Source organism: Pteropus alecto, unplaced genomic scaffold, assembly GCF_000325575.1.
Source record: "Pteropus alecto unplaced genomic scaffold, ASM32557v1 scaffold44, whole genome shotgun sequence".
In the NCBI taxonomy this organism is placed as follows: Eukaryota; Metazoa; Chordata; class Mammalia; order Chiroptera; family Pteropodidae; genus Pteropus; species Pteropus alecto.
The window spans coordinates 8,199,333-8,224,611 of NW_006436812.1; the positions used below are offsets into that span (position 1 = coordinate 8,199,333).

The 25,279-nt window shown below is 38.1% G+C and overlaps 1 non-coding gene and 4 pseudogenes across 2 annotated transcripts; 1 reads left to right on the forward strand and 4 right to left on the reverse strand.

The window, feature by feature from the left end:
- Positions 1-7,639: 7,639 nt before the first annotated feature.
- Positions 7,640-7,758, reverse strand: LOC112481608 (annotated as a pseudogene).
- Positions 7,759-10,188: 2,430 nt separating this feature from the next.
- LOC102884502 lies at positions 10,189-11,716 on the reverse strand (annotated as a pseudogene). Its single transcript, XR_439217.3, has one exon. The product of XR_439217.3 is annotated as an RNA-binding protein FUS pseudogene (transcript).
- A 1,756-nt stretch (positions 11,717-13,472) lies between these two features.
- LOC112481634 lies at positions 13,473-13,592 on the forward strand (annotated as a pseudogene).
- Positions 13,593-18,508: 4,916 nt separating this feature from the next.
- LOC112481624 lies at positions 18,509-18,627 on the reverse strand. Its single transcript, XR_003046979.1, has one exon. It is a non-coding gene; the product is annotated as a 5S ribosomal RNA (ribosomal RNA).
- Positions 18,628-21,694: 3,067 nt separating this feature from the next.
- Positions 21,695-22,268, reverse strand: LOC107195830 (annotated as a pseudogene).
- Positions 22,269-25,279: the final 3,011 nt, after the last annotated feature.

Below are 25,279 nucleotides of genomic sequence, written 5' to 3' on the forward strand. Positions count from 1 at the left end.
CCGCGGTGCGAGAAAGCGCCGCGAGGCGGAAGGGGAGGGGGGTCTCGCGGGCCGGAGGAAAGCGAGAGGGCGCGAGCCGGCCTGGCGCGCGTGCGCGTCGCCGGTGAAAGGGAGGGGGAAGAGCGCGCGGGCGGGAGCTCCCGAAGGGGGAGGGGCAGGGGAGGGAGCGGCGGCGCGCTGTCCGCGCTCACCGAGGCGGTTAGCTCCGGCGGGAGAGAATAAAGAAAGGTGAACCTCGCGCCCCTAGGCTTTGGAATGGGGAAGGAGCATCGCGGGCGCTCACGCGCGCCAAGGATTTAGGGTCTCTAGGTCTCTCACAGCCCTAGAGGCGGCCGGCCGCTGTCGCTTCACAATGAGCGTGTGAAGCGCTGGGGGAGGAGCCGAAGAAGCGGAGAGGAAGAGCCGGCCGCCCCGCCCACGCCGCCGGCGTAGCGTCAGGATGCCTCCGCAGTAGTGTGAGCTATCAAGACAGCGTGCAGTTCTTCCGCCATTTGGAGGCCTTTGGGCGGAGTCAAATTGCAAAAAAATCCCGGGACTAGACAAGTGGCTTCTCCGTGGCGATGGTGGGTTTCATTAGGAGATACTCTCTACCTTATCTATTTTAAATAAGACTATTGGGCATTAAGGTTATCGGTTTGAGGACGCCGATCTTTGCAGATGTCTGCGCCTAATCCCAAATTATTTTAAACTTCAATTATTTTAAACCTAAATGATTTCTCCATCCGCTAGAATGAACCCTTAAACTGTGGTGGTAATAAAGAGACTGAAGGACGAAGTTCCTAGGGTCTAGTTCAAAATGCTCCACCCGTCTGCCCTCATTCATTTAAAATTATTTGGGCTAGATGCTTTGGATACAACCAATTAAACCACTTCCTGCCCTCAGTTCAGGCTAGTGGTAGATTTCAGTTAGATGAAAGCAGGAGTGACACCTAATCCAGGTTTGGGTGATGGATTTCTAGGCAGGGGGAACAGAATGGAACAAGCTAAGAAAACTTCAGCATGGCTAGAGAATAAAATTAAAGAGGGTGGAGGTTAAAAACAAATGAAACTGGAGACATAAGTAACCTGGGACCAGATTTTTAAGAGGGACATTATCCTCAAAGCAGTGGGGAGCCTTTTACAGAAAACGCAGAGGTAAGATTTGTATTTTAAAAGCCTTTTTGCCACGTGGAGAATGGAGTAAAGCAATAATTAAGTCTGTGGACTTAATCCCAGTAAAACTGTCAAATCTCAGACTCACTTCACTCTGGGCATTAGCGTTGGAGTTCTTCTCAAACCCTCTTCCCCCACAAAATGCACACACCTAGATAAAAATCTGCCTTAATCTTAGCGAAGTATTCCTTCACTCCTGCCTCACTTCTAGCTTCAAGTGTGTTAGGCTCCCTTCCTGTGTGCTTGCCCTGCAATTTTCCACACTTTCTCTAAGAGCTCCTTGAATTCTGTCTTCTTGGTAGTAGCAGCTCCCTAAGGGTTGGGATCTTACTGCTCCTGCAGTACCTAGCACAATGCAGGCAGTCAATTAGGTACTTTGAAGTGAATGGATCTGAGTGGTATTTTAAAGACCTGAATAGCTAAATAACAGTCCAGCTTTTTCCTGGCATTACCTGTACCACCTGGTGCCATGCCACCTCTCCAGCCTCATTATGGACACTCCTGTTTCCCCCACCCACAGCCTCTTCCCACACTCAGTTCTAAGTTTTAGCCCTGTTAAGCTTCCATTTCCACAACATGCTTTGCTCTTATTCAACTCTGCCTTTACATGTGCTGTTTTTCACCTACTTTCTCATTCTTCAAGCTCTGCTGTCAAGTCCTTTCAAACATCCTGTTATTGACTCCCTCTTCTGGGCTCTCAGAGCACTGTGATAATTTTGCCTCTCCTTTCCACTAGAGTCCACTGTATTTTATTCATTTCCAACTCGGCTGGCACACAGTCATTCAATTGGTAAATGAATGAAATGTCTTATATGCAATTTAGAAATTATACCACTGACTTGATATGGAGTGATTTCCAGAATATATTGTTAAGTGAAGAAAGCAAAGTTCAAAGGAGTATAAACTATGCTACCTTTGTGCAAGGAAGAAGGGGAAATAAGAAAACATAAACGTATCTGCAAATTTTTGCAAAGAAAAACTCAGCAAGGCTAAACCGAAAACAAAATTGATTACTTATGATGGGTAGAGAAAAAGAGAGATCCTTGGTTATTTGGTTACATTCTTCTTGAAGGAAGAAGCCACAGAGCTCTGATTGAGGAGAAGGCAAACTTCCTTGAGTATACCTTTTCATATGGTTTTGACTTTTCAACACATGTTAATGGTCAACATATTCAAAAAATTAAATCAACAGAGATTATGGGTACCTAAAATCCGAATATAGATGTAAATAAATGAACCCAACTCTATTTTAAATTAATAAAAATAACACTGAAGGGGAAAAAATAGGACTGATTCAAGGAACTTTCAAGCACCCTCTGTCTAAAGAAAAAATAACAGCAAATAAATCTTGAATTATTCTTAGGTTTGCTGTAGGGCAAGGCTTTGACCATTCTGAAACTATTGGCTGTGTTGTGGATTGAGCACACGAGTAAATATATAGACGTTGAGAGCCAGGGTTCTCACTGGGGAAGTAGGGAGAAACATATATGGAATGAGAAAAGTGACCAAAAGTTTTGTGAGGATCAGAACGGGAATTATCAGTATAGAATTTATGGAAAAAATAAGATAGACGGATAGATGGATTTACGCATATCTAGTTCCCAAATCTTGCTTTCTAAATATCATTCTACAGAAAGGACCTAGGGCTCCTTGAAGAAATGGCTGATTGCAGCCTGGGCAGGAGTAAAGAAGGTACCAAATGAGCTTGAAGATGAGCTTGAGCCAGAAAATAAGTACTAAAAAAAATTATAAGGGCATGAAAGAGACACAGGAGCCATCTTAAAGAGGCCAAATCTGTCACAATTTGAGCATCAAAATAAGTATAGTAACATTATAACTCATTGAATAAAGGAAGAACCCATGCATTAATACTGTTAATAAACATATACATGTACACATTAAAAGAAGAAACATACAGGAGAAATAATGACTGTATTCCTCAAGAATGTCCGTGGCATGACAGCCAAAGAAAAGTTGAACTGTTCCAGATTTAAAAAGAGGCTAAAGCAACTAACAAGTGAAATACTTGATCCTAGCCTAGATCTAGGAAAAAAGTGCTATAAAAGATAGTCACTGTTCCTTCCCCGCAAAAGACATTATGGGGAAGATCGATGAATTTGGAATATAGGTTATAAAGTATTACATCTTTGATAAATTTCCTGAATGTGATAACTCTATAGATATGTAAAAGTATATTATAGTAAATACACACTGAAGTAGTATGGGGGAAAAGAACGTGATATATGTAACCTACTACACACACACACACACACACACACACAAAGCAGAGCTCAAAGTTGCCAAGATAAGAAGCAAAAATTCTGCAAGTGAGTAATTAAGTATAATAGTGAGAAGAGCAAGATTCATTTTTACTGCATGATTCTCAGACTCATGTATTCTGGCTGTAGGGGAGACAGCACCATATAATGGTCTCTGATTAAAGTATATACTCTATCCTGTAAAATAGAACCCCATCCTTTTAGGGTGTGGTCTTCCAAGTGACACCATAACTGAATCTTTAGTAAGCCATTCCACCATGCCAGGGACTGTGTTGATTTGTTCCAGTAAGGATATTGCATCTGAGACAGCAGCTACAGTTAGAGTCACCAACTGATTAAGTTTACAGTAGTCCACAGTCATTCTCCAAGATCCATCTGATGTCTGCACAGGTCAAACTCCTGCCATTCAAGTTTTTGAGGGTGGTATTAATCTCTGCAGTTTCTCCAGGGATGTGATATTGCTTCTAGTTAACTGTCTTGATAGGAAATGGATGTTCCAGGGCTAAGTGAAAACTTAGCCCTTCCTGCCATAATGTTCTTACTCCATGAATCATAGAACTAATGTGGGGCTTCTGCCAGTTGCCATTGATGTCTATTCTGATTATACTCTCAGGAACTTGGAAATAACCATAGGGTGGGACCGTGGGTCAGCTGAGCCCTCTCTGAGTTGGGCTTGAGCTAAGACTCCATCTATTACCTGGTCACTGTAAGCTCCCACTTTAGTAGGCCACAGTGGCATTTGGGTCCTTAGGAATTAGTGTCAATTCAGAGCTAGTATCTAGTATCCTCAAGAAGTCTGGATATTTTCTTCTCCCTAACATACAGTCACTAGTAAACAGTAGTTTGGCCAATTATTCATTTTTAGAAACATGCTGATCAATTAGCCACTGCCAGTGGGGCTAAGGCATTCTGATAACTGGTATGGCTCTGCTGCCCTTTAGAGCAGACACACCCATCTTCAGCGGCAATATGCTGTCATGTAGCCTCTGCTAATGAAGGTTTCCATTATCCCCACTGAAATCAGGAGCCCATTTCAGTGGTGCCATCCTCCACAGTAATACCTGGTTTACACAAAGAGCAACAACAGAGCTTTTTAATAATCCAGGTGCTTTACATGTGCTTCCTACATGAGACGTACTTCACATCGAAAGACACACACAGACTTAAAAGTAAAGGGATGGAAAAAGATGTTTCATGAAAATGGAAACAAAAAAAGCTGGGGTAGCAACACTTATACCAGAAAATATATAGACTTTAAAACAAAGGCTGTTACGAGAGACAAAGAAGGACCCAATTATCCCACTTCCTGGGTATTTATCCAAAGAAAACCAAAACACTACTTAAAAGGGATATATGAATCCATATGTTTATTGCAGCATTATTTACAATAGTTGAAATATAAAGGCAACCTGGGTGTCCATCAATGGATGAATGAATAAGAAGTGGTACATATATACAGTGGAATATTATTCAGCTATAAAAAAGTGAAATCTTGCCATCTGGAACAACATGAATGGACCTAGAGTTATTGTGCTGAGTAGAGTAAGTCAGAGAAAGACAAATGCCATATGATTTCACTTAAATGTGGACTCTAAAGAATAAATAAAACAAACTCATAGATACAGGGAACTTTTTGATGGTTGCCATATGGGAGGGAGATTGTGGGGGTGAGTGAAAAGAGGGAAGGGATTAATAAGCACAAATTGGTAGTTACAAAATAGTTATGATGAGATAAAGTATAGCATAAGGAATATAGTCAATATTGTAAAAATATGTATGGTGTTAGATGCATAAAGCAGCTTGACATTACTTCTGACATTACTAGATTTAGCAGAGTGACCACTTTGTAAGTTATATAAATGTCTAATCACCATGTTGTACACCTGAAACTAATATATGGCAACTGCAATTAAAAATTATTTGAAAATAATAATGCAGGTGCTTTTCTCACCAATGCATTTCTCAATGCCTTAGTGAAGGAAGTGTCTTATAGGCCTTCTTCTGGAATATAGTTAGGGGGTGAGTATGTTCATTTCACAAGATAAATATACTCTAATATTCCTATCTCCCTAAGCCTTTGGGTTTTCTACTCTACACCATGGCAGGGAAGTTCTGGCATCTCAACTTCATTAAAGGTAGGCCACTGTCAAGTTCAGGTTTCAGTCAGCTTACCAAGTAAACTGTTAGGGCCACCTCCAGCTGCATGAGTCAACGCATTAAATCCAGAGTCTCTAGTAAGTACACCCATATCAATGAATTTGACACAACCTAGTGCTGCATTTTGCTCTACTTGGTCTAACACCCTTAGGGTCGTTTTCCACACACATTCCCCAGGTTTCTGCTGATAAATACGAGCAAGTCTTGCACTTATTTTGCTATATGGTATTTCCTCCTGGGTTATAGTGCGCACCTAAATCCTCTGGAGCACACGGAGATTTGACCCTCGTTATGGGTCTAATGGCAACAGCAGTAGTTGTGCTCTTAAGGATAATCATCCCCTTTCAAGGAATCTGTCTCAGAAGAGGTTGTCACAGAGTTTTCAAGGAAGGAGCACTGCTCCCCTTGAGATGGTTCTACTGGCATGAGAGGCTCAGAAAATTTGGGTATTTAAGATTATCAGTTTCATCGTGGTTCAATTAGGCATCCCTATTCCAAGTTTCAGAATCCCGTTCTTTCCTAATCAGTGCCCAGAAAAACACATAAGAAAGTTGTGAAACTGAATTCAAGTCATTGTAATTTATCAACTCAAAATTAATTTTTTAAAACTGCTTAATTGAGGTATAATTAAAATACAATAAATTACACATGGTTAAAGTGCAAATTTTATGTTTTGACATGTATACACCTGTAAAACCACTACTTACAATCACAATAGTGAGCATATCCATCCCCCAAAAGTTTCCTCGTGATGTTTATAATCTCTCCCACTTGCCCTTTTGCAAGCCCCCCATCCACAAGCAACCACTAATATGCTGTCTCTATAGATTTTTTGCATTTTCTAGAGCAGGCGTTGGCAGACATTTTCTGTAAAGGGCCAAATAGTAAATAATTTTGGGTGTGGTGGGACAACAAACAAAAATGAGAATATTATATAGGTACTTGTATAACAAAGAAAATAAATTTTATTGGTAAAATTAAAAGTATAATAATTAAAAATTATTAAAATTAAAAATATAATAATCTTTGTAACACAAATCTACTAATGAAAATAATGGATATTTTTTGGTATGACATTTTGCTTAATTGGAGTTCAAAGTTAAGTGTCCCTTATCTTTAAAATCTATCACAAACGTTTTCCTCTTAATTCAGATTGAAAAATGTTTTTTCACACAGATAGTACTGCCAAATACAATCAATACACAAACTTATGATTTTACTCAAGCGTATTCATCGTTTGGAAGGCATCTGTAGAATTCTATTAGATTCTTCTCTTGATATTTGCTTTTTAGCATGACACTGTGACATTGCAGTTTGATTACTTCCAGTCGAGTTAGGTAGACTTGGCTTAATTGCACAGTTAAATGGATTTTGAAATATGAAAATTTCCTTTGTGGTTATATCGATGTCCTGAAAATGCTGCTGGAACTGTTTTTTGAGCTTGGAAAATACAGCTACTACATGTTTATGTGGGAATGATGATCTTGTTTCTTGTTTTAACTTTTGACATCCTGCATAAAGCAGCTTGACATTACTTGTGATTCAAACAATGTTATCAAAATCACTTTACAGCAGTACAAGTTATGGATATATGTGCTATTTTGCCTTGTAATTTTAGGATGAGTTCATTAAGAAACATTGTCAAGTCTGCAACAGAAGCTAGTTATCAAAGCCATTCAGTGGTTGCTAGTAGTAGCTGAGTATGGTTCTTTCCATTCAGCAAAATTTCAATCTAAGCCCCAAGTTCAAAAACCCACAGTAAAGCTTTAGCACTGCTAAGACATCAAACTTCTATGTGGTAGAGTAAGTCAGGATATTCAGCTTCTATTTCTAACAACAAATCCTGGAACTGATGATGATTAAGCCCACAAAAACAAAGTTCACAATTGACAATACTAGTTCAATATCATATAATCGATTCAAATAATTTCTGTGAAGTACCTGTTGATGAATAATATGAATAATAATTATAGGCTTTATACACTTTACATTTTCACAAGCTTTCTAAGTTTGTCCAACTAAGGCTTCTTCTGCTCCACATAAATTTTTTATGCCGACGGCACCTTGTATTCCAAGGTGGTCTCCCATCCAAGTATTAACCAGGCCCAACCCTGCTTAGCTTCCGAGATTAGACAGGATCGGTCTTGTTCAGGGTGGCATGGCCATAGACAGGCTAATTCTTGAGTCACTTAAACTCATCATTGATTCCTCAAATAACACCAATAGTGTTGGTAACGTCTGTTAAGTCATCAAGAGCCAAGAAAAACCACTTGAAATCATTCACCTGTTTTTTGTTATTGATGTTGATTTCTTCACCTCTTTGAGCAACTGTTCTCAGTGGTTAATAGTCTTAAGCAAGTTTTATTTTCTCCAAACACATTTCTTTGGCTACTGCAATTGAATATGATTTCATGAACTCACATTGGTAAATAGGTTCCCTTGCCTGGCTAGCACATGAACTACTTAGATTTGGTTCCAGTCTCTTTTCTATTTTTTATTTTTATAAAGAAATTCTGCTGTGGTGAAATATTCTACTTTAAATTTTCTATTTTTTTATGACTGTTGCTTTCCTGTGAGGAATATTATGATGAGTCCTTAATCTGGTAAGGTCAATGTATATTGTATTCATCTAGCACACCAATAGCCTTATTAAATAATAAACACTACATTTACATTTGAGTGCCACTTTTCTTATTTTGACATGATGGGTATGCCCTGGTAACTTTTTAAAAAGTCACAGCATGTCTACGGCTATGCCACCCTGAATGTGCCCCATTTTGTCTGATCTCAGAAGCTAAGCAGGGTCGGGCAGTATGTAAACTAATGGACATGGGTGTATTCTGATAAAATTTATAGATGCTGAAGTTTGAATTTAATATAATTTTCACATATTATTCTTCGACTTTTTTCAACCAACTGAAAGTGTAAAAGCCATTCTTAGTTCAGATACATACAAAAATAGGCAGTAGGCTAGATCTGGCCTGCAGGCTATAGTTTGCCAATCTCCAATCCAAACCCTGACGACTCACAAATGTATATCTCAAGTTGTAACCTGTATCCTGAACTTTATGTTTATCTATCCAACTGCCTACTTGACATTTCCATTTGGAGTCTATGGTATTTCAAAAATAAGCCACTCAACCCATAGTCCTAGTCATTTTTTCCAAAAATTGTATTATAGAATTTTGCAAAAGTATGAAATGGTTGAAATTTATGGTGAATAGGATTGTATCATTAACATTTTATTTTGTCTTATCACATAGTTATCCGTCTTTCCATCCCTCTACTGATCTTTTAATCAGTCATAGTTCCTTGATGCATTTTAAAGTTAACTAAGTTCATTTCAGCCTAAATACTTTTTTTTCTTCCAAGGTAGAAGTCACATATAATGTTCTAGAGTTCTATATAAATAGAATAATACAGTTTGCACTCTTTTTTTGTCTAGCTTCTTTTATTCATAATTCAGCCCAATTATTCATCTATGCTGTTGTGAGTCAGTAGTTCATCCCTTTTTATTGTGGAGTAACATTCCATGTTATGGGTATGTCACAATGTGTTTATCCGTTCACTTGTTGATGGATATTTGGGCTATTTCCAGTTTTTTAGCTGTTAAAGCCTCTATGAACCTTCATGTACCATTCTTTGAATGGACATATATTTCCTTTTCTCTTGGATAAAAACCTAAAATCAGAATAACTGGATCATATGGTAGATGTATTTTTAACTTTTTAAGAAACTGCCAAATTGTTTCTACCCACAGTGTATGAGAGTTCCAGTTGTTCCATGTCATTGCCAACACTTAGTATGGTCAGTCTTTAAATTTTAGTTACTCTAATAGGTATAGAGTGGTATTTCATTGTGGTTTTAATTTGCAATTAAACCATCTTTTCATGTACTTATTGGCCATCAGTATATCTTTTTTGGTGAGGTGTCTGTTCAGATCTTTTGCCCATATTTTAATTGGTTTATTTGCTTATCATTAATGAGTTTTGAGAGTTCTTCATTCTAAATCAGATATATGCTTTGCGAAAATTTTTTTCCTAGTTGATAGCTTATCTTTTCTTTCTCTTAAGAGTGCCTTTTGAAGAGCATATGTTTTTTATTTTGATGATGTCGAATTTAAACATTTGTTCTTTTATGAACTGTCTTTTTACTGTTGAATCTAAGACATTTTTGCCTCATCCAGAGTCACAAAGATTTTCTCCTATGTTTTCTTCTGGAATTTTCAGTTTTAGTTTTTACATTTAGGTCTATGATCATTTTTGAGTTACTTTTGTATATGGTGTGAGGTATGGCTAGATAAAAGTCTTTTTTTTTTTTTGCACATGGATATCTAATTATTCTGGTACCATTTGTTGAAAATGCTATCCTCCATTGCATTGCTTTAGTGGCTTTAGCAAAAGTCAGTTGTCCATTTATGTGTGGATTTGTTTCTGGACTTCCTATTCTATTTCACTGATCAATTTATCTTTTTTTTTTTAAACTAAAATGATAGTTTTTAATGCGACCCCCGAGATATGGTTATAGTTACATAGTCAGACACAAAAAATCTGTGGGTGATCAAGAGTTACAAGATTACAAAATAATGAGAGTAACACTTGGTATAGAAGAAAAGCTGTTCCAGAACCTCAGTAGTCAGGCTAGCATGGCCTCTCCCTGCGATCCTGTCTGTGGTCACCTCTGGAGTCCATCTTGCTGGGGCCAAAGCCACCTCTGTCTCCACCATCCCGGCCCCCTTAGAAGCCCCCATGGTCCCCGCCTCGGCCTCGGTAGCCACCCCGATCATAGCCTCCTCTGCCACCACGACGATCATCTCCATAGCTACCTCCCATATGAGAGCCTCCTGGTCCCCCTCCTGGGCCATCTGGTTTAGGGTCCTTACACTGGTTGCATTCATTCCTCCAAGAGAAGTTCGTGTTCTCACATGTAGGATTAGGACACTTTCAGTCCCCAGCTCGCTGCTGTCCTCCACCACCACCACCTCCACTGGGGAATCCTCCCCGGCCACCACCACCACTGCCACCTCTGCCACCACCTCCATAGCCTCCACGGCCCATGGGTCCTCCTCGCCGTCGGCCTCCACGACCATTGCCACCACCTCGATTGAAATCTGCTCGCCAAGTAACAAATGAGACCTTGATAGGATTCCCAGAAAATTCTTTACCATCAAACCAGTCAATAGCTGCTTTAGCAGAAGATGGGTCATCAAATGATACCGTTGTCTCTCCCTTCAGCTTGCCTGTTTCTCTGTCTGTGTACAGATTAATCATAGGTTGTCCAGTTTTCTTATTTGTCTTAATAATACCAATCTGCTTAAAATAATCAGCCACAGACTCAATTGTAACAATCTCTCCCAGGCCTTATATGAAGATGGTATTGTCTGAATTATCCTGTTCAGAGTCATGATGTGATCCTTGGTCCTGAGGGCCACCAAATTTATTGAAGCCACCACGGTCACTTCCTCCCATGCCTCCTCTGCCTCCACAGCCACCTCCACAACCTCTGGGTTCATAGCCACCACTGCTGTGGTTGTAACCACCCCCTGCCGGGCCGCAGTCCCCTCAGTCCTGCTGGCCTCCCCCGTAGTCACTGCCACCACCGCTCATGGGGGATTGATCTTGACCGTTGTTACATCCGCCACCTCCACCGTTACTGTTGTACTGGTTCTGCTGTCCGTAGCCCTGAGGAGGATTATAGGAGCTTTGCTGCTGTCCACCATAGCCAGACTGCTGACCATATCCCCTAACCTGGGGCTGCCCATAGTTGCTGCTCTGAGGACTGCTACTGTTAACTTCCCGAGGTGCTGCTAGGGGCTGGCCGCTGGCCATAGCCAGGGTAGGAGGACTGCAACCCGTAAGAAGATTGAGAACTCTGGCCGCCATACCCACCCGCTGAGCCATATCCCTGGGGAGCTGGCTGAGTGCTATACCTCTTCTGGGTCTGTCCATAAGAACCTTAGCTGCTCTGGCCATAGCCTGAAGTGTCCGCTGACTGACTGTAACTCTGCTGTCCATAGGGCTGATTGCTTTGCTGGAATAGCCCTGTCCAGGCTGGGTGGGGTAAGCCCCACAGCTTTGGGTTGCTTGTTGGGTATAGTTGTTTGAGGCCATGTCGGCGCATGCGCACACAGGCCGACACGCAAGAAGCTTCCAAAACCACAGAGCACTGATGGCTCGAGGACTGAACCCAATTTACCTATCTTTACAATAAAACTACATTGGTTTAATTACTGTAGCTTTATAATGATACTAGAAATTACTATAGTGGTAGCCCTCTACTTTGCTCTTCTTTTTCAGAGTTGCTTTGAGTTTTCATTTCCATATACATTTTAGAAATAGCTTGTCAATTTCTACAAAAAAAAAGTCTATAGGAATTTAGTTGGGTATTACTTTGAAAATTGATCTATAGACCAATTTGAGAAGAATTGCTATCTTAATATTTGAGTCTTCCAATTCATGAACAAAGTATAGCTCTCAGTTTATTGAGATTATTTTTCTGACATATTTTATAGTTTTCAGCACATATGTCTTCGCAACTTTTGTTAGATTTATTCCTAAGTATTTCATATTTTTGATGCTGTTGTAAATGGTATTTTTAAATTTTAATTTTCTATTTCTGTGGCTAGAATATAGAAATACAATTGATATTGTATTCCACAACCTTTCCAAACTCACTTATTTATTCTAATATCATTTTTCAGATTCCATTGGACTTTATACATGATGATCATGTATTCTGTGAAAAAAGAATTTTACTTATTCCTGGAAGGGTAAATTTGGTCCCTTTTACTCCATCTTGGCTGGAAAGAGAACTTCTCTATACAGTTAAGTTTTGTTTTTATTGCAAGCAAAATCAGCACCGTGGCCATGAAAAATAATAGATACTTTTAGGGCTATTATGGAAGCTCTCTGGTTCTGAGATTGTGACGTGAGCTGACAGTTAAAAGACCTGAATTTGCCATTTTCTCTCTGTAAGCAATCCAGTGCACTTTGAAGAAGAATCCTTCCCACACCACAGTCATCATTACTGATATAATAGTCAAATGCAGCAGCCAGTTGCAGCAGGCAGGTACTTTAGTTGGTACTTCATCAAAATAAGCCACAGGTGATAGCCTGATTAATTGTGATGCTACTGCATGTCATGGATTACCAACATCTTATTTCCTATTGTCAAGGAGCTCACAACAGTGCTCAAACCCAGTGGAATGACCAAACCAATCCCAAAATTCCATCCTGTGGGTCTGTCTCCTAGCAACACTCTTGGTACTAATTCTGTATCAGTCAGGATCCAATCATGAGGCAGAAACCACACAGTAATGTAAAAAGGAAGTTTATTTATAGGAATTACTACTAAGTGTGAATAAAAGAAAACTCTAAAAAATAAAGGCAGAGGAATAGTACCCAAGGAAGGAACAAACTTGAAAGGGAAGTGCCCTCTCCAAGTCTGGGATTCAGACCTCATTGGAGAGATGTGGCTGCAGCCCAGTGGAGAAGTTTGTTGGGATGCCCCAGGCATCAGACCCAGGCTGGTGGCCAGAGAACCAGAAGCAGAAAACCCTCTCATTGGGGTGCTAATGTGAGGCAAGGAACCATGAACTGGGACTGGCAAGCTGAAAGTGAAATGCCACCAGGAGTCCTGTGTGGTGCTGCTTGCCACAATCGCAGAGAGGGAAAAAAACAAACAAACAAACCTAGAAGAACCAGGAGAACCTTCTTCCTCCAGAGTCACTCCAACGCCCTCTACTGTCAAGAAATGTTTGCCAGTTCCAACTCAGTAGAAAGCAGAGCAATTCATGGATTTGCAGCTGAGAGGCAAAAAATTGATAACTGGCACACTATACTAATAGTACTCTTCACCGGTATGCACTTAAAAAAAAAGTCTTCCATCTACAGCCATGCTACTCTGAACAAGCCCGATCCTGGCTGATCTCGAAAGCTAAGCAGGGTCGGGACTGGTTAGTACTTGGATGGTGAGACCACCTAGGAAGACCAGGTGCTGTAGGTGTAAAAAAATAAGGGATTGTAAGTTGATGAGGTCCTTGCAATCTGTGAGGTCAATCAAGGGTTGCCTCACCTAAAAAAAAAAAATCCAGTGACCTTTTCTAAGCATTAAAAATGATCAATTTTATTGTCTCACCCCTTGAATGCCTATCTTTTTAATATTCTGCATGTCAAAGCGGGAAATACAGATAAAGCACTTATGCTGCATAGTGAGTCGCAATGGTTATCTCAGGGAAAGTCACTTGTGAGATGCAGTTGTGAGCTGAACGAGTCACTTTTTTAAAAAAAATAAAACTATTTTTACTTATGAGAATGAAGAACAAATTGCTATTATTTAGAGTTGAGTATCTGGCAGACATGTCTTTAAAAATGAACCAAGTAAGCCTGGCACACCAAGAAAAAAACCGGCGGTGTTGTTAGTGATACCTTTTAAGTGAAAATTAGAATTTTTTTCAAAAACATATCCATTTTCAAGATCCTAACAGCTTCCCAATACTTTTTTCCCCCAATAAAATTGGTTGTAAAGATAGACCACTGGCTTTTAATATGACAGAGTATGATATGTTCATTGATAAGGTTTTACCTCCCACATTTGTAACTAACCTTTTAAAAAACAACTGTCAAATTTTGGTGTTATATCAAAGAAGTATATCCACATTGAGAAATACTCTTGTTTTTCATCTGCATATCTGAGTGAGGTTGGATTTTCTTTGTAAGCTTCAACCAGAACAACACAATCAAGCAAGCCACAGTGAATGCAGAAGCAGATATGAGAAGCCAGTTCCCTTCTATTAGGCCAAACATTAAAAAGATTTACAAAAATGTAAAACAAGCTATTTTCAGTAAATTTGTTTTTTTAAAATATAGTTGTTATTTTTTTAAACTATATTATTTACGTTAATGTAGTTATTTTATATTGGTATTTTTAAATGATAAATTAACACTTAAATAACATCTTAGTTTTAATTTTAATTTTCAGTGGGATAAATACCGATTGCTATAACCCACATAACCTAAAGTTTATAGGGGTCCTCAATAATTTTTAAGAGTATAAAAAATTTGAGAACCACTTGAGACAAAAAATTTGAGAACCACTGCTACAGGTCAAGTGTCTGGTCCACAAAGAGTTCAATAAGTGTGGGCTGAATCAAAGGAGTTTTAACAATTCTGAATTTTGATGTGGCAATTTGGAGAGCAATTTTATAGGCATGAAGGGGTGAAATTGATGGCAGTGGGAGGTCGAGAAGAGTGATGGAGCTAGCTAAGCACGTGGAGACTGTTCTCTGTAAATTTGGCAATAAAGCAAAGGAAGGAGAAGATAGTAAAAGGCAAAAGATTTATGCGATCTGAAGAGAAACCAGAGTATAGGAAGGAGAAGATAAAAGCTAGAGAAGGGATCAGAGCTGAGAGGATACATTTTACAGTATAAAATTTTGACTGCTCATGTTTATAGGCCAGTGGAGAATTAGAAGCTGAAAATAAACTTGTTATCTTACAAACTCCTCATGTAGACTTTCTCTCAATAACCTTCTCCTGTATCTCTCCTTTCCATGCTCTGTACCTTCTCTGAACTCTTCACTGACCTTTCCATACCTTCTTTGACCTCATCTGCAGGCTCTGTAAACTGCTTTGCACATTCTCTGAACTTCAATCACAGTATCTGCTTCGAAGTATGCCCCAGGGTGGACCACATGAAAGATAAAGTTAGCTCCTTATCTTAGGGCTATAGGGTCAGGCTTAGAGCAATTCCAGGTCAGAGGTATCATCCAGGTCTGTTTGGAGAATCCAGCATCGGTCACTAGGTAGTCCTTCCCATTCCACAGCCACCAGGCCTGGAGGACCCCTAGTACATAGAAACCTTTGAAGTGTCAGAAAAGAATGGTAGTCTCCCTTGAAAATACCTAGACTGCGAACAAGGGAATGGGGTGGGATAGCAGCTAGAGGAGTGTGAAAAGAGAAAGAGGAAGAATATATTATTATAAACATTTCCACCCATTTGTCTGGAATCTTCTATCTCAGATGCAGGCACCTCAGGGGATGTGGGATTATGGGTCAGTTGAGGGTGATAGAAAGAGGCATCTGAAAGCTTGAGAGTGGTCAGCCCCAAGAAATATCTTCTCTTGGGGACAAGGTAGGTTGAGGAAATAGAGCCTTTGACTGTAATTAAGAGGACTCAGAGAAAAATGTGAAAGAAACCAGAGGGAGGGGGTATGGGGATGCTTCCTTACCAGTGACCCAGAAGAAAGTCTCAATGTGCTGTTCCTTACTGGTTATATCGATGTCCTGAAAATGCCGCTGGAACCGTGGAGTTCTTATACTGCTTTGGGGTATCAATAGGGAATAAAACCTGAAAGAAAGGCCTTGTTAGAACCATTCTCCTCTTCTTCCTTCTGCTCTACTTCTAGAAATTAGGCCAAAATGTGTCTGGGGCATGCCAGTGTATCTGGAATAAACCAGACCAATGACAGCCCTTATGCTGAAAGAACATGTGTGCAGTGCAAAGAAGTTCCATGGATCCATGAGTGAAGCTCTGGGTATATCTGGAAGTGGGAACCTGGAAGGGAAGGAGGGATAAAGGGAAGTCGGGGAAAGAAGAAAAAGAGACAGGTTGAAGATGAGTGAAGGGCCAGAAAGGCTTAAAAATGGAAAGTAGCTAATAAGAGATAGGGAGAAAAGATATAGAACTGCGAGGAAGGAAAGAGGGAGGAAGAGGCAGCATAAGTTAGAATCAGCTTGATATTATAATTTCAAATTCTCGAGAAGTGTTATGAGCAACTGTATGTCAACAAATTGGATAAGCTAGATGAAATGGACAAATTCCTAGAAACACAAATCAAACAAAACTGAATCATGAAGAAATAGCAAATCTGAATAGACCTGTAACGAATAGAGATTGAATCACTAATGAAAAACCTCACAACATAGAAAAGCTCTGCACCAGATGGCTTCATTGGTGAGTTCTACCAAACATTAACAGAAGAATTAACATCAGTTCTTCTCAAACTCATCTTATTGCCCTGCCTAGAAACTCTAGTTTGAATAGATGTGGTAAAAGTGGACATCGTTTATTTTATTTTTTATTTAAAATTTTAAAAAGTTAGACATTTATACAATCCATGAAATGATCCTCTTGATTACTCCAGCACCCATCTGGCACTACATCATTTCTTATTTAAGAGTTTTTTGTTGACTCTTTGGGACTTTGTATATAGATAATCACGTCATCTGCAACAAAGACAGTTGCTTTACTCCTTCCCAATCTGTATACATTTTATTTCCTTTTCTTGTCTTATAGCACCAACGAGGACTTCCAGTATTATGTTGACTACTAGTGGGAGAAGGGACATCCTTGCCTAAATCCCAGTCTTAGCGGAAAGGCATCTAGTTTCTCACAATTAAGTATGTTAGCTACAGGTTTTTGTTCCTCTCTGTAGTTTGCTGAGTGAACGGGTTTTTGTCAAATGCCTTTTCTGCATCTGTTGATATGATCATATGATCATATGATTTTTATTCTTTATCCTATTGATGTGATAGATTATATTAATTGAGTTTCAAATGTTGAATCAGGCTTGAATCTCTAGAATAAATCATAATGTATAATTCTTTTTAAACACTGATGGATTCAATTCACTAATATTTGGATGAGAGTATCTACATCTATGTTCAGGAGATATTGGCCTATAGTTTTTCTTTCCTGTATTAATGGTTTTGGTATTAGGATTTCCCTAGACTTTTTAGTATACAGTCACAACTAATCTAGGCCCATTTGCAAATATGGCTTCACGGATAATGCAGGTATTTTATAACCGAGTATTCCCACTTCCGCCCTCCTAACCTTTTGTAACATTGCTGTCATTCTTTTACTTCTCCATAGCTGTCATCCCTCAATACATTGATGCTATTATTATTTTGAACAAAAATTCTCTATTAGACTAATTAAGAATAAAAAACATAAAGGTTTTATTTTACCTTCATGTACTCCTTCTTTAACATTCTTTCTTTTCTTAACAGAGATTTGAGTTTCTGACCTATATCATTTCCTTCATTTTAAAGAACTTCTTTGAACATTTCCTGAGAGCAGATCTACTGGTTACAAATTATCTCAGTTTTTGTTTGTCTGAGAAAACCATTTTTCTCCTTCACTTTTGAAGGATAATTTTACTGGATACAGAATTGTAGGATTTCCCCGCTAGTGCTTTAACTATTTTACTCCACTCTCTTCTTGCTTGCATGTTTATGAAAAAAAGTCTAATGTAATTCTGATCCTTGTTCCTCTGTTTGTGAGGTGTTTTATTTCCTCTGGCTTTTCAAGATTTTCTTTGCCTTTGGTTTTCTGCAGTGTCAATATATGTCTAGGTATAGAATTGTTGGTATTTATCCTGGTTTGTGTTCTCTGAGTTTCCTAGATCTGTGGTTTGATGTCTGTTATTAATTTTGGGAAATTCTCAGATATTTCTTCTGTTCCTTTCTTCTCCTTCTGGTATTTCCATTACACGTATGTTACATCTTTTGTGATTGTCCCACAGTTCTTGGATATTCTGTTCTTCTTTTTTTTCATAATTTTTTTGTTCACATTTTTTGGGAAGTGTCTATTAATATATCTTCAAGCTCACTGATTCTTTCCTCTGTTGTGTCCGGTTTACTGATGAACCCGTCAAAGGTATTCTTAATTTTCATCAAGTATTTTTGGTTTTTAGTATTTTCTTTTAATTTTTACTTAATGTTTCAATCTTTCTGCTTATATTACCCACCTGTTATTGCATGTTGCCCTCTATTATTTCCATTAGAGCCCTTAGCATAGTCATTAAATTCCTGGTCTCATTCCAAGATTTCTACTACATATGAGTCTAGTTCTTTGTTTTGTCTCTTCAGACTATGTTTTGTTTTGTTGTTTTTGCCTTTTTTTTTTTTTAATTTAAATGCCTACAGCACCTAGTATTCCAAGGTGGTCTCCCATCCAAGTGCTAACCAGGCCCAACCCTGCTTAGCTTCCGAGATCAGACGAGATCGGGCACATTCAGGGTGGCATGGCCATAGACTGTTTTTTGTCTTTTAACATGCCTTATAATCTTAGTGATGTCAGAGAGCTCGATGAGGCGGAATCCAAACAGGGACCCTGACCTGGAGCTCTGGTGATCAGATTTTGTCTTAAGCTGCTAGAAAGAATTTAAGGACATGACAAACAGCAAGCAGGAAAGCACAAGTTTTATTAAAGCAAAGTACACACTTTAATTAGCAATAATTATGCCTTGGATAAACCTCATTGGTTACAATACTGCTACTGCACAAAGCTTTAAAGTACATACTTTAAAGTGGAGAGTCTGCCCCAAGCTGTCTGAATTATGAGCTTTTGTTTTTTGGGGGGTGGAGGTGTCCCAAGACCATTTGTCCTGGCTCCCAGTCTTGGCTTGTTTTTCATGCTACTTTGGAGGGGAGGGGGCAGTCCAAGACCATCTACCTTGTCTCTTGGCCTTGGCTTGTTTATCATGCCTGAATTTTCACACCTGAAATCAAAATAGGGAGAGGGCTGAATAAAGGACAAGGGAGAAATTCCAGAGCCACAGGGAAAGGACTGAGTAAAGGACTAAGGAAAAATTCCGGAGCCACATCCTGGAGGAGAGGAGGAACTTCCCTAGCTAACTATCCTGCCTCATGATGTTGTAAGCCAGACATGATGTATTCGCTAATGAAACTGAAATACACAGGCCTTTAGTGTAAGGTTTTGTGTTCAGGAGTTATGCTGTGTTTATTGCTTGCTGTAGTTGTAGGTGTCCAAGCCTTCAATTTTCTTGAGTGTCCTTTTATTGGGGGGAGGGTGGGGATGGGGAGGCAGTCTTTCCTCTTGTTTTTCGAACTTCTAAACTCCTAAAATAGAGTCTGAGCCTTGCAGTTCTTTCAGCTGTAATCCTGTTATACTGGAGTCTTTCTGATGTAGTGGTAAGGTATGGTGGAAGGGGAAGTCGTCTATAATTCTATGATTTGGTTTCAATATTTTACTGGGTCTGTGCCTTGGCTGTGGTCTTTATAAGATCTCAGCTTTTCCCACATGGAGATGAGACAGGAAGGTCAGAGAGGGCTTAAGTTGGGTCTTTCCATTCCCCAACATAGTTTAGGCTCTGGTAAAGTGGTTTCCCTTGAAGGCAGATAGAGAACAGAATGCTCTGGGCATTCTGTTACTTTTCTCTTGTTCCTCCTGGAAGCAGGAGGGAATTTTTATCCAGTCTTCATCATGAGAACTTGGTGAGCTCCTAGAGGTAAAAGTTACCAAGTGTAGGAGTGCCCCTCCCCCCCTACCAAGACTGAGCCTCCAGGAGTTAAACTTCAAGCTAGTCCACACTCAGCCTCTAGCAGTTTATAGATTACAGTTTAAGTTTTCCTACCAGTTCCTGGTTCCAGTTGCTTCTATGCTTGGTAAATTGTGATTCTCTGTATTTGCCTGTCTTTCCAGTTTTCGAAGTGTTAGTTTGTCCTCTGACCTCCATTCTTTGATGGATTTAAGAAGAGTTGTTAATTTTCAGTTTATTTGGCTTTTCTTTTCTTGTTGTGGGAATGGGAGTGATGACTTTCAAGCTCTTTACAGCGTCAGAATGGAATATAATCTTTTTTATATGATGCTGGATTCTGTTTGCTAACATTTTTTAAGGATTTTTGCATCTATATTGATAAGGGATACTGCTCTGTAGTTTCCTTTTCTTGTGATGTCTGTGTCTAGGGTAAAACTGGTCTCATAGCATAAGTTGGATTGTGTTTCCTCATCTTTTTTTTTTTTAACATCATAACTATTGTAAATTGTAAAGTTCAGTGGTATTATACATTCATATTGTTATGCAACTATCACTACCATCCATCTCCAGAACTCTTTTCATCCTGCCAGACGGAAATTTTGTACCCATTAAGCACTAAATCCCTATTCTGCCCTCCCTCCAGGCCCCTAGCAACCACCATTCTACTTTCTGTGTCTATAATTTTGAATACTCTAGGTACTTCATCTAAGCAGAATCATACAGCATTTGTCTTTTTGAGACTGGCTTATTTCACTTAGCATAATGTCCTCGAGGATCATCCATATTGAAGCATATGTCAGAATTTTATTCCTTTTTCTGGCTGAATAATATTCCATTGTGTGTGTGTGTGTAACGCATTTCGTTTATTCATTTATCTATTTATGGACACTTGAGTCGTTGCCATATTTTGTCTACTGTAAATAACGCTGCTCTGTACATGGATGTACAAGTATCTCTTTGAGTCCCTGCTTTTTTTCCTTTTCTTTCTTTTTCTTTCTTTTTTTTCTTTTTATTTTTCTTTCTTTCTTTCTTTCTTTCTTTTTTTTCTTTTGGTATATACCTAGAAATGGAATTGCTAGATTATATGGTAATTCTATGTTTAACTTTTTGAGGAACTGCCATACTGTTTTCCACAATGGCTGCACCATTTTACATTCCCACCAGCAATACATGAGTGTTCCAATTTTTCCATATACTCACCAACACTCCTTATTTTCTACTTCTGCTTTTGTTTTTGTTTTTAAATAGTAGCCATCCTAATGGATGTGAATGGTATCATATTGTGGTTTTGATTTACATTTTCCTAATGATCCCTAGTGATGTTGAGCATCTTTTCATGTGCTTGTCAGTCATTTGTATATCATCTTTGGAGCAATGTCTATTCAAGTCCTTTGCCCATTTTTTAATTGGGTTGTTTGTTTTTGTTGTTGAGTTTTAGGAGTTCTCCATATGTTTTGGATATGAATTCCTTATCGGATAAATGATTTGCAAATCTTTTTCCCATTCCGCGGGTCGCCTTTTCATTCTCTTAATAGTGACCTTTGATACACAAAGTTTATAATTTTGGTGAAGTCCTGTCTACCTACTTTTCTTTGGTGCCTGTGCTTTTGGTGTCATATCCAAGAAATCATTGCCAAACACAGTATTGTGAATATTTCCCCCTATGTTTTCTTCTAAGAGTTCTATAAATTTGGTTCTTATGTTTAGGTCTTAAAATTATTTTTTCTCAATACACAACTTTTATTGTACCTTTAAAATATCACAGATAAGTCTGAGGAATCTTCTGACATCTTGGCTTTTCTGTAGCTGGATATCTTAGACCTTATTTATCAGCCTTCTGAACTGTTCCTTTTTCAGAAACACAGATAACATACAAAAACTTTCTGATATCCTTGTTTTTAACGTTGTGGCTTGTTGAATCAAAGCAGCTGAATTTGATAAAATTCAATGTTATTTCTTTAAGAATTAACCCATCTTTCTGGGCTCGAGCTACTGAACAAGCAACACCTGACCTCATCTGAACACTGTGGATGTATTTTTCACCCAAGAAATTTCAAATCTCAGCAAGAGAACCATTCTCCTGAATAACAGTGCTGATGGGTAAAGTGAGCATACATAGACCTCATTTTGCAACGAAAGCACAATGTAACACTCTTGATTGTGTTCTGTACATGACTACAGATAGTGCGAACAGTAGCCAGTTCCTTTCTATTTCCCCACCATTTGTCAATCCAGAGCCTCTTCATTTTCTTTGCAAGGAGACTGAGTTCTACATTGATGTGATTGATGTCCCTTTACAGGGTGCCTCTGGGGCCCTTAACAGTAACTGTGCGTCCCTTCAGAGTGATGCCTACATTTTCTGGAATGTCGACAGTCTATTTGTTGAGAATGGTCATCCTTGCAGTACATGCAGCAATAAGAACAAGTCTTAAAATTATTTTGAGTTAACTTTTGAATATGATATAAGGTCAGGGTCCAATTTTGTTATCTTGCACATGGATGTCCAGTTTTCTCAGAACAGTTTGTTGAAAAGACTGCCCTTTCTCCATTGCATGGTCTTGGAACACTTGTCAAAAATCATTAACCAGGGGGTGGCTCCATAGTGTAGTGGTTAGTATGCCTGTTTCACACGCAGAAGGTTCTAGGTTCATGCCCCAAGTAGAGCCACAGACCATACCCCGGGTGCCCCAGGCCCTGCGTACACACCTCGAGCATGTGGGAGGAGAAGCCCTGCCCTCAGAGATCCAGTTTTTAAGGGGAAATGGCAACATCCATGCATCAGGAGTGGAAGTGTGGGGGAGAATTAAAGAAGGAGAAAAAATCATTGATCATACATACGAGAGTCTATTTTAGGGCTCTCCATTCTATTTTATTGGTCTATAAATCTGTTTTATGCTTTTACCACACTGTTTTGATTACTGTCCATTTATAGTAAGTTTTGAAATCAAGAAATGTGAGTCCTCTAACTTTGTTCTTTTTCAAGATTTTTTGGCTCTTTGGGATCCCTTCAGATTCCATATGAATTTTAGGATGGATTTTTCTATTTCTGAATAAAAAAAAGTTGGAATTTTGATAGGGATTGCATTGAATGTGTAGATCACTTTAGGTAGTATTGACATCTTAACAATATTAACTCATATTGCATGAACATGAGATGTATTTCCATTTATTTATGTTTTCTTAATTTCTTTCAGCAATAATTTCTACTTTTAAGTGTACAAGTCTTTTACCTCCTTTTCGATGTTATTATAAAAGGAATTTTATAAATTTAATTTAAAAAGTTCCTTTTTAAATTGTTCATTGTTAGTATATAGAAATGCAACTTATTTTTGCATAACGGGTTTGTATCTTCCAAAGCTACTGAACTCATTTATTAACTGTTTAGTAGTTCAAACAATATGTATGTGTGTGTGTGTTTGTAATCTTTAGGGTTTTCTACATATAAGATCATGCCATCTGCAAACAGAGATAATTTTACTTCTTCCTATCATTTCGGATGCCTTTTATTTCTTTTTTTATAGTTATAATAACTTATAACTATAATAATCACTCTAGCTAGAATTTCCAAAATGTTGAATTAAGTTAGCATAAGCAGGCATTCTTGCCTTGTTCCTGATCTTAGAAGAAAAGCTTTCTGTCTTTCATCACTGATCCATGTTATTCACTGTGGGTTTTCATATATGGTTTTTATTATATTGAATTAGTTTCCTTCCTAGTTTGCTGAGTGTTTTTATCATAAAACGGTGTTGAATTTTGTCAAATGCTTTCTTAGCATCAATTGAGATGATCATGTGACTTTTTCCTTCATTCTTTTTATGTAATGTATTACATTGATTGAGTTTCAAGCATTGAACCATCTTTGCATTCCAGGAATAAGTCCTAGTTGGTCGTAGCATATAATCCTTTTAATATGCTTTTAAATTTGGTTTGCTGATATTTTGTCCAGGAATTTGCATCAACATTCATAAGAGATATTGGTCTATAGTTTTCCTTTCTTGTAGTGTCTTTGTTTGGCTTTAGTATCAGGGCAGTGCTTGCTTCATAGAATGAGTTATGAAGTATTCTGTCCTCTTCAGTTTTTTGAAAAAATTTGATGAGGATTGAGGTTAATTCTTCTGTAAATATTTGGTAGAATTTACTTACCATTGAAGTCATCAGGTCCAGAAGTTTTCTACGTTAGGAGACTTTTTTTATTATTGTTTCAATGTCCTCAGTAGTTATAGGTATATTCAGATTTGCTATTTCTTCACAATTCAGCATTGGTAGGTTTTGTGTTTCTAGGAATTTGTCCATTTCACTTAACTCTTTCAAATTGTTAGCACAAATCATTCATAGTACTCTCATCATCCTTTTCATTTCTGTAGAATTGGTAGCAGTATCTCCACTTTCATTTCTGAATTTAATAATTTGAATTTTCTCTTTTTTTCTTAGACAATCTAGCTAAAGGTTTGTCAATTTTGTTAATCTTTACAAAGAACCAGGTTTTGGCTTCATTGATTTTCTCTATTGTATTTCTATTCTCTGTCATTTATCTCTGCTCTAACCTTTATTATTTCCTTCTTTCTGCTAGCTTTGAGTTGGTTCAGTTTGTTCTTCTTTTTCTTTTTCCTTAAGTTGTAAAGTTAGGTTGATGATTTGAGATTACTCTTTTTTAAAATGTAAGGATTTATAGCTATAAATTTCCCTCTTAATATTTTCACCATGTCTCATAAATTTTGGTATGTTATGTTTTTATTTTCCTTAATCTCTGAGTATTTTCTAATTTATCTTGATTTTTTAATGCATTTTTAACAATGTTAATTTCTATAAATTTGTGAATTTTCCAGTTTTCCTTCTGTTATTGATTTCTACCTTCATCCTGTTGTGTTTGGAGAAGATACTTTACTTTTAAAAATCTATTGAGGCTTAATTTGTGGTGTAGCATTGGTCTATCCTAGAGAATGTGCCATATGCACTTGAGAAGAATGTGTATTCGGTTGTTGTGGAGTAGAATGTTCTGTATATGTTTGTTAGATCTAGTTATTAAGTTGTTCAAGTCCTCTATGTCCTTACTTATCTTTTGTATGATGTTCTATACATTATTGAGGTGATGTATTGAAATATCCAACTATTATTGTAGAATTGTCTATTTTCCTCTTTAATGCTGTCAGTTTTTATTTCATATATTTTTAAATTAATAACTTTTTATTTTTCAGTTATAGTTGGCATATAAATACTATATTAGTTTCAGGTGTACAACATAGTGATTAGACATCTATATAACTCACAAAGTGATCACCCCAATAAATCTAGAGCCCACTGACACCATACATAATTATTATAATATTAATGGCTATATTTCTTATGCTATACTTTCTACCTCCATGACTATTTTCTAACTACCAGTTCGTACTTCTTAATCCCTTCC